Genomic DNA, 8,613 nt, shown 5'->3' with positions numbered 1-8,613 from the left:
GATCTGGAATGGGATCACAGCATTGGGAGTTGAGGGCCAAGTCCTGTTGATGATGGCTGCAGAGAAGAGAAGTCCCCAGACCTGTCCAATCCAACTCTTCCTTGAATTCCTCCAGAAGCCCCAACATCTTTTCGATAATTTCCCTTCTTCATTCTAACCGCCTCAAGTCAGTTTATTTTGCCGGTGGAAACAAGAAACTGACCTGATGCAGATCCTTAAGGTCTGGTATTCTTTTTTGTTGTTGTTACTTAGTTTTTATTTCATAATCATAAACTTAACTCTGCAATCCAGCTAGGCATGGGAGAGAACAAGGAAAACATGAAACCCAAAGGGAACTGCAGCGAGAGCACAAAGATTCTAGGATACTGCAAGCAAATGGGGTGGAGGGGTGCTCTCCTGAGCTACAGAAGGAATGGTCTGGTGGTTAAGATAAAACACAAGTCAAACTTATTCGAGTTGTCCACAGTCAGCAATGGTGATCTTCTTGCTGGTCTTGCCATTCCTGGACCCAAAGCGCTCCATGGCCTCCACAATATTCATGCCTTCTTTCACTTTGCCAAAGACCACATGCTTGCCATCCAACCACTCAGTCTTGGTAGTGCAGATGAAAAACTGGGAACCATTTGTGTTGGGTCCAGCATTTGCCATGGACAAGATGCCAGGACCTGTATGCTTTAGGATGAAGTTCTCATCTTCAAATTTCTCCCCATAGATGGACTTGCCACCAGTGCCATTATGGTGTGTGAAGTCACCACCCTGACACATAAACCCTGGAATAATTCTGTGAAAGCAGGAACCCTTATAACCAAATCCTTTCTCTTCAGTGCTCAGAGCACGAAAATTGTCTGCTGTCTTTGGAACCTTGTCTGCAAACAGCTCGAAGGAGACGCGGCCCAAGGGCTCGCCGTTGACGGCAATGTCGAAGAACACAGTAGGGTTGACCATGGCTAGTAGTACAGGACTTTCCTCGGCGGCAGCGTCTGCAAAGCGCAAGGTCTGGTATTTTTAAGTGCTCCCTTTCTTTGGCACTAGCTAATATGCAGCAGAAACTATGGTGGTGGTAGGTAAGCTGGGCACTGAGGCCAGACTCCCTCCTCCGGGCATCCCTTTCTTTACTGTGAAAATCAGAAGGTGGCCCTCTCCTCCCCCAACCTCAGCTTAACAGGACTGGATTCTAGGGGTTGACACCAAGTTTTGCCAGTAACACAAATAAATCCTGTGGGGGAAGAAGGACAGAGGTAGAGAATGTTTTTTAAACAATGGGCTCCCCATGAATGCGAGTCTCAGAAATTGCATTTAGATGATATAATTAAATGCTTTAAAAAAAGACAAGAATGAGATCCAGTCATTTTTCCAGATATTTTTCCACTCAACAAAAGTTCGGGATGTACTTTTCTAAGCCCCTTTCCTCTAAAATGTGTGTATTTTGAAGGAAATGTAGCCCATATGTTGCTGACTCATGTTTCATGCTAAATGCTCTTGGGGAATATTTACTCCAAAACAACCTCCATTTGTTTATGCTTTTAAAGAATCTCTCAGAGCTTAAAAACAGGAAGACTTAGTTGGCCAAGTGCACTCCTTACAAGTTTTCTACAGGTTGAGGGTTCAGCATCCACAATGAGATAGAAGGGGCTTCTCAAGTTCATAAAGGTGCATTGACCACCTGAGCCTAGTTGATGAACTGTGAGTTTATTCAACCCGAGGCCAGGTCCATGAGAGGAGCAGCCTGTGCCTAGGAGGGTAAGGATGGGCCAGAATCCTGCTGAGAGTCAATGTTGGCCTGAAGCCCTGATGAGGACATTGCCCTGCAATCCCCAAGTCTACTTCCCAGCCCTGGGTTGAGGACATCTGGGGGGTAGCTGTAGCTAGTCCAGGGCAATGGTTCACTGAAGTAAAGAGTGAGAGAATTCTATCTTGGCCGGATGACCTCTCCCCTACCAAATGGAAGTGTGCAAGGCAGGGAAGAGGCGGCAAGACAGTGGTGTGGGGATAGCAGAAAGGCATGGTAAGTAGAGGCAGCCTGTGCTGTGCCTTCTGCCTCTACCCTTCTCTAGCCTGAAGACCTGAAGCCTGCCAGGCTCAGTCTCATCGTCTGTAAAATGGGAATCATGCATTTACCTTATAAAGATACAAGGATCAGAAACGCACATCTGAAATACCCGCATAGGACCCGGGGATCCATAACTGGGCACCCTTAGCAGACAATACGGGTGTTATGGTTAATATTGAGTGTCAACTTGATTGGATTGAAGGATGCAAAGTGTTGTTCCTGGGTATGTCTGTGAGGGTGTTACCAAAGGAGATGAACATTTGAGTCAGTGGACTGGCAGAGGCAGACCCAGCCTTACTCTTGTTGGGCACCATCTAATCAGCTGCCAGTGCAGAATAAAATAAAGCAGACAGAGGAATGTGGAAGGACTTGACTGGCTGAGTCTTCTGGCCTTCACCTTTCTCCCATGCTAGATGTTTCCTGCCCTTGAACATCAGATTTCTTCAGCTTTTGGACTCTTGGACTTACAGCAGTGATTTGCCAGGGACTCCCGGGCCTTTAGCCACAGACTGAAGGCTGCACTGTCGGCTTCCCTACTTTTGAGGTTTTGGGGACTTGGACTGGCTTCCTTACTCCTCAGCTTTGCAGATGGCCTATTGTGGGACTTCACCTTGTGATCCTGTGAGCCAATTCTCCTCATAAACTCCCCTTCATCTGTACACGTATCCTATTAGTTCTGTCCCTCTAGAGAACCCTGACTAATCCATTGGGAGAACCTGGACGGCACATTCCTTGCTACTGTGACAGTGGTGGTCACATCTGCTGCTATGGGCTGAATGGCTTCATCTCCCAACATTTATATGTTGAAGCCTAATGCCCAGCATAATGGTATTTGGAGGTGGGGCCTTTGGGAGGTGATTAGGTCAGAGGGTGGAGTCCCTGTGATTGGGATTAGTGCCCTAATAAAAGAGACCCCAGAGAGATCCCTCACTCCCCCAACACCATGTGAAGACACCGTGAGAATATGTCTCTATGAACCAGAAAGAGGGCCCACAGCAGACACCAAATCTGTAGGTGTCTTAATCTTAGACATCCCAGCCTCTAGAACTGTGGGAAATAAATTTCTGTTGTGTATAAATCACCTAGTCTACGGTATTGTGTTCGAGCAGCCAGACAGACTAAGACACCTGCCCTGGCTCAGTGTGCTGTGGAGTTAGGATACCAGTACAAGCAGGGGCTCAGGCAGTGGAGCTGGAAGCTCGCTCCTACCAGCACTTAGCCTGGATCAGTGGTCTCCAAGACGGGATGTGGAACCCCAAGGGAGTGCATGACAATCTAGTAGGGTATGGGAAGGATACACAGAGCGATCTCTACTTTTATTTCACCTGCATATAATAAGTAATGTTTTCTAATACTCAGTGTAAAGATTAACTCTGCTTGGCTAAGCACTGTAGTGCCAAAAATCCATGAGCTATCCAGAGGGAAGAGAAGGAATTGCCCAGTGGAGAGGCAGGTGTGAGACCCTGTCTGCATATTGCGCAGTTTATATGCACCAGAGTGTGTAGATTTCCTTACAGAGAAGAATCTTCACACCACTCTGCTAGCAACTCCCTGTGTAGCTGAGGTACTCAGACAAGTGATTTCGAGGTGGGTGGTTTTCTTTTACAAAAGGCAGGCACTTCTTTGGCTGAACTGTCCTCTGTAGGTGGACAAGAGCTAGTCATCAACATGCAACCAGCAGTGTTTCCAAAAATAATAAACATGCTCAAGCTGTCTTTTCAAGGGAAGGGTGACGTGGAACACTAGGTGTTAAGGAAACTGCTTTTCAAAAAAACTTACTCTACAGAGAGACTGAAAAATGGTGCACGGGACTTTTCCCTCCTTATGTGATTTTGTTACCAAAAATAACATATGCATGTCATTTATTTTTAAAAACTTCGTATCTCATACATTGAAAATACTTGCAAACAGGATTTTCTAACCTGTTTAAAAATCTTCCAAAGTGTTTTAGTGGATTTTGAAGCTATTTGCCTAAAAATTATAAAAATGCAAATACCTTGTAAGAAAAACGGAGATTAAAAAATAAGTTTTAGCCACATTTCAACACAAGCCTTTGCATGATTGGTGAATGGAGTGGAAAACATGAGTGCTGTGATTTAGGCAGCTCTGTGCACTCACTGGATCCCTGGGAACCTGGTGTGTTGAGAGGGGTCCTCCCAAATCAGCCCAAACTGAGACGGTTGAATAGCTGCCTCAGAAATTATAAACCAAGGTTTATGAAATCGATGGAGATGCCCAACAGTGTCAGTAATCCTTCTAATACCACTTTAGTTCAAAAACAGAAAAGATCATGTCCATAACAAGAAAATATTTTAAATATTGTTTATTTCATCTTTGTTTTATTTTTATCTTTTTTATTTTAATGTATATTTTATTTTCCAGATAATATACTATGTCAGTGTCATAGGATAGAACACGTGTGTGTCCATAGACATACATAATGCATTCATATATTGGGGGTGAGTTTTTAGATTTTCGGGGATCTCAGTGGCCCAGATGGTTCCCCTGACTGGTGGCCCTGAGGAGCCACACTGTAATGCCAGACTCTCCGCCGTCCACAGCCCCCACTCACTCAGCAGCCCAGTCATGCCCACCTCTGCCCTCCAGCTTCCTTTCCACCTGACATCTGGCCTGCCTCTTCTAACTTGCTCCTGCTCTGCCCAAACACATATGGAAGATGTACTTTGACAAAAGGACCAATGTGGAAACCACACCCTAGTTAGATCCTCAGACAACAGCCAGAGCAGACAAGTGCCTGTCACTAAGTGAGTGGGAAAAAGGGATTTCCATGATCAAATCAGGGAGTATTCCTGCTCTGGGTGTCTCTGGAGGAAGCCGCCTCCTGCTCCCTCTTCTCACCTCTGCCTCCCTCACACCCTCCCCTGCCAGTGTAGACATCACAGGAGGATGCCTCCACACACCACTGGACAAGTGAGTTCACATCTGAGGTGCATGTATTTTTCATGATAGTTTTGATTGTCCAGAAAATTAACAATGAAATGATGGGGTGGCAGAAAGAAAGCCAGAAAAGAAACTTGAAAAATTTACAATCTAACTCAGAGAGAACAACACTTTTAGACATCAGGGCAGTGAGAAAAGAATAAATACTTTGTTAATGAATAAAGTAATGCAGAACAAACACGTATGTGTACCTAATAGTGCTGGCCCCAGGGGGGCATGTGGTTCAGGGAGATGAATGAGTTAAGTGGTAAATAACTGATGGCAAAGAGGGGCCCTGGCTCCCTGTCCCTGCTGCCAGACAGCTCTGAGGCAGGCGCTGCCCAGCCCTGCTCATAAGAATCCCCTCCCGTGTCAGCTGTTCCTCCCCTCCCATCTCACTTCCCCACCCCCTCACACCTGCGTTTTGGGATCACCTCGCAGGTGCGCCGCCCACCCCCAACACCGTGTCTTGAGTCTGCTTTCAGGGTGACCACATAAACACATGCCACCAAGTCCAATGGACACGGCCTCCCATCCAGTGGTACCACAAGGTGTGGTGTGTGCAGACTGCAAGTATTTCTTTTTCTTCCAAACACTAAGGCTGTGCTAGGTGTGGTGTCAGTCATTGCCCCTGTATTTTCTGGAGGGGCATGTCCCAGAGCTGGGGAGTGGGACTTCCACCAGCTGGAGGCAAGGCACCATGGCACTGCGTATCCACCTGCGCTCCCTGCATCCAAGCCACCTGCTCCAGCATGTGCCAGGTGGAAGCACTTGTCTAGCCCCCACAGGAAGCAACTCCACCTTATATAGGAGACAGAATTTTCTGCCGCCTGGCCCCACTGCCTGTGAGCTCTTGGTGTGTTTTTAATTCCATATCTTTTGGTCTTGGACAGGCGCGTTGCCTGTTACTGGTTACCAGCTGCTGGGCAGAGCTGTCCTGCAGTCGCTAGGGTTTCTGTTACTCCTCCATCCCTGAAGGAGGGTTCTCTTCCAGCTCCCCAAAGACAGGAGGGATCTGGGCTTGCTCTAAGATTCCCAAACCCAAGACATCAGCCCACTCATAGCCTGGACCACCTGGCATTTGTTCAGTCACCTGCCAGACACTCTTCTCAGCTCCCCTTCAAAATCCCACACCTTTACCCTGCATGCGGAAATGGAGATCTTGGGGGGCACTGAGATGCACCAGTCCTCTCCCTACTCCACACAGTGCCTCCGCCTCTGCCCTCCTGTGTCTCCTCTACTCACTCTGTGATGCTCAGCAGGGCTGTCAGTCAGCCCTAGGCCTGGCCAGTTCTCACCCCAGCATTTCCTTCAAAAGCTCCCTGTGCCCTTTCCCCCACAGCCTTCCTGCAGGTTCCAAGGCCAAGGTCTCCATCTGGTCTCCCTTGCCAACCCCCAACCAGCCCAATTCTCTACAGTGTCAGGAACCTCTTAAAATACCCATCTAGTGACTGGCTGCAGGGCTGGGTCAGGTGCCCGGAGCCCACACTAAGGCCATAGGAGAGTGTCCCCATGTGACAAGATATTCCAGGATTCCAGGCCCATTCCCGCCCTGCCAGCTTGTCCTTTTAGCCTGTCTGTTCTCCTATTCTGCCCAACCCTGCTGGAAGACCTGGTGTCCCTAAATATGCCTTTGTTATGAAGAATTACCCAAAACATGGGAACGAGTCAAAAGATTACTATGTGACCCTCTGACAGCCACACTGGAGCACTGGCTGCCAAGCAGGCCTGCCTGAGAGTGACCAGATTTCCTAGGGGAGTTAATATGGTGATTTTTAAGAAATGTCCACACACTCTGATAATCCTTCCCCAAAGGGTGGAACTTAGTTTCTCTCCCCTTGAGTGGGCTGTGCCTAGAGACTCACACCTAGAGAACAGAACACAAAGGAAGTGATGAGCTGCCACTTCTGAGATTAGGTTATAAAAAGACTGTGGCTTTCATCTTGACTCCTCCCCCTTCCCCTCCCTCCCCATGTCCCTTTTCATCACTCCCTGGGGGAAGGAGCCACCAGGTCTTGTGACCAGCTGTGCAGAGAGGCCCCCTTCATGCAGAGAAGATCTGGAGCCTCTGCCCAGAGCCACCTGAGTAAGCCTGGAAGCGGATTGTGAAGCACCTTCTGAAGACTGCAGCCCAGGCTCACAGCCTGACCGAAACCTCGTAGAGACCCTATGAGGAAAATGTTTTTCAGGATACCTGCTTTAAAAAATACATATGAGACATTCATTTACTGGTGAATCTCTTGGTTAACAAGAATCTGTGTGTTATGTGCTGGATGGAGGAAGCCAACTCAAAGATAAATGAAACTTTTTCTATGCCCTCATGAAACTCATGATTGCCCCAATCAGAGCTTGTCCCTCGGAAACTGTGCAAGACAAGAAATGTGTGCTGGCTGAGGCTGCTAAGTTTTAGGGTGATACCGCACTAAAAAATGAAATTGTTTGTTGATTAATGACCAGACTCTATGAAATTGGATGTTAACTTGTTGAATATCGATACATTGCAACCCTTTCTCCTGGCAGAGTAATAACCTGAAAGATAGTGGTTCCATTGTCCTACAGGACAGTAATCAGTCTCGTATCTGACTTTATCATTGGATGCTGTCATTCTGATATGCACTGTCAGTTTTTCCAGCCCTTTGAACCAGCTTTATCATTCTAGTTCTATCACTAATGAATTAAGTAAATATTTGATACGAAAATATTTGTGGGGGGATCATATGTTAACTATTGAGGATTGCCCTTTGATACTGTGTCATTCTGTGCCTTTGCACCTCTACCCTGCTTTACTTATAGGTGGAAGCCCTTCCCTGTCCCAGGTATCCCTGTCCCAGCTACCTGCTGTAAAAGAGGCTCTCTGTGCCCTCTCAGGAGAAGCTTTCCCTGGCCCTGGGAAGAAGCCATCCCCGCCCTCTCCACGTTCCTGTGGCATTTTGCTCATGAGGCCATCAGAGAGTGTCTCAGACCATGTGGATCTTGTTGGGGCCCAACCCCAGCACGTGACTGCTGTCCAGGCCTTTGTGTAGCAAGTGAGGGTGGGCTGGTGCAGGGCTTTGCGGGGGACACATCTTCAGAAGAGACTGGGGTGGTCCTGGAGACCGTTCGAATAAAGGAGTCCTTTTGCCAGGGGTTGTCATGCGTGTGCCAAGCCAAGGGCAAGAGACGAAGGCTCAGCTTGAGGGAACGTGCGGATGGAAAATGTGGGCCTCTACTGTTCATCTAATAAAAAAGGAGAGAAAAACGCACCAAGGATAGAGGGATAGAGAGGCTGGTATGAAGGGAGCCAGAGTGTGCGAGGAGAGGTGAGGGGTGAGGAGGGGAGGCCAGGTTCGTCAGGAAGTGCCATGAGGCTCCTTTAAGGACAAGCCTATGCATCTGACCCAGCTTCATAAGGGACAAGCTCTGATTGGGGCAATCATGAGTTTCATGAGAGCATAGAAAAAGTTTCATTTATCTTTGAATTGGCCTCCTCCATCCAGCACATAACACATAGATTCTTGTTAACCAAGAGATTCACCAGTAAATGAATGTCTCATATGTATTTTTTAAAGCAGGTATCCTGAAAAACATTTTCCTCAAAATATCTGCTACAGCATTACATTACTTGTTGGTGCCTCTAAGCACAT

General features: G+C 47.4%; 1 pseudogene across 1 annotated transcript; it reads right to left on the bottom strand.

Annotated features, from left to right (window-relative positions):
- Positions 1 to 231: 231 nt before the first annotated feature.
- On the bottom strand, positions 232 to 985 carry LOC105531838 (annotated as a pseudogene). The gene has a single exon (XR_001004869.1). The product of XR_001004869.1 is annotated as a peptidyl-prolyl cis-trans isomerase A pseudogene (transcript).
- Positions 986 to 8,613: the final 7,628 nt, after the last annotated feature.

The sequence above is a fragment of the Mandrillus leucophaeus genome, unplaced genomic scaffold (assembly GCF_000951045.1).
Source record: "Mandrillus leucophaeus isolate KB7577 unplaced genomic scaffold, Mleu.le_1.0 Scaffold913, whole genome shotgun sequence".
Taxonomy (NCBI): Eukaryota; Metazoa; Chordata; class Mammalia; order Primates; family Cercopithecidae; genus Mandrillus; species Mandrillus leucophaeus.
The sequence above is the reverse complement of the archived record's forward strand: the minus strand, read 5'-3'. Positions and strand labels throughout refer to the sequence as shown.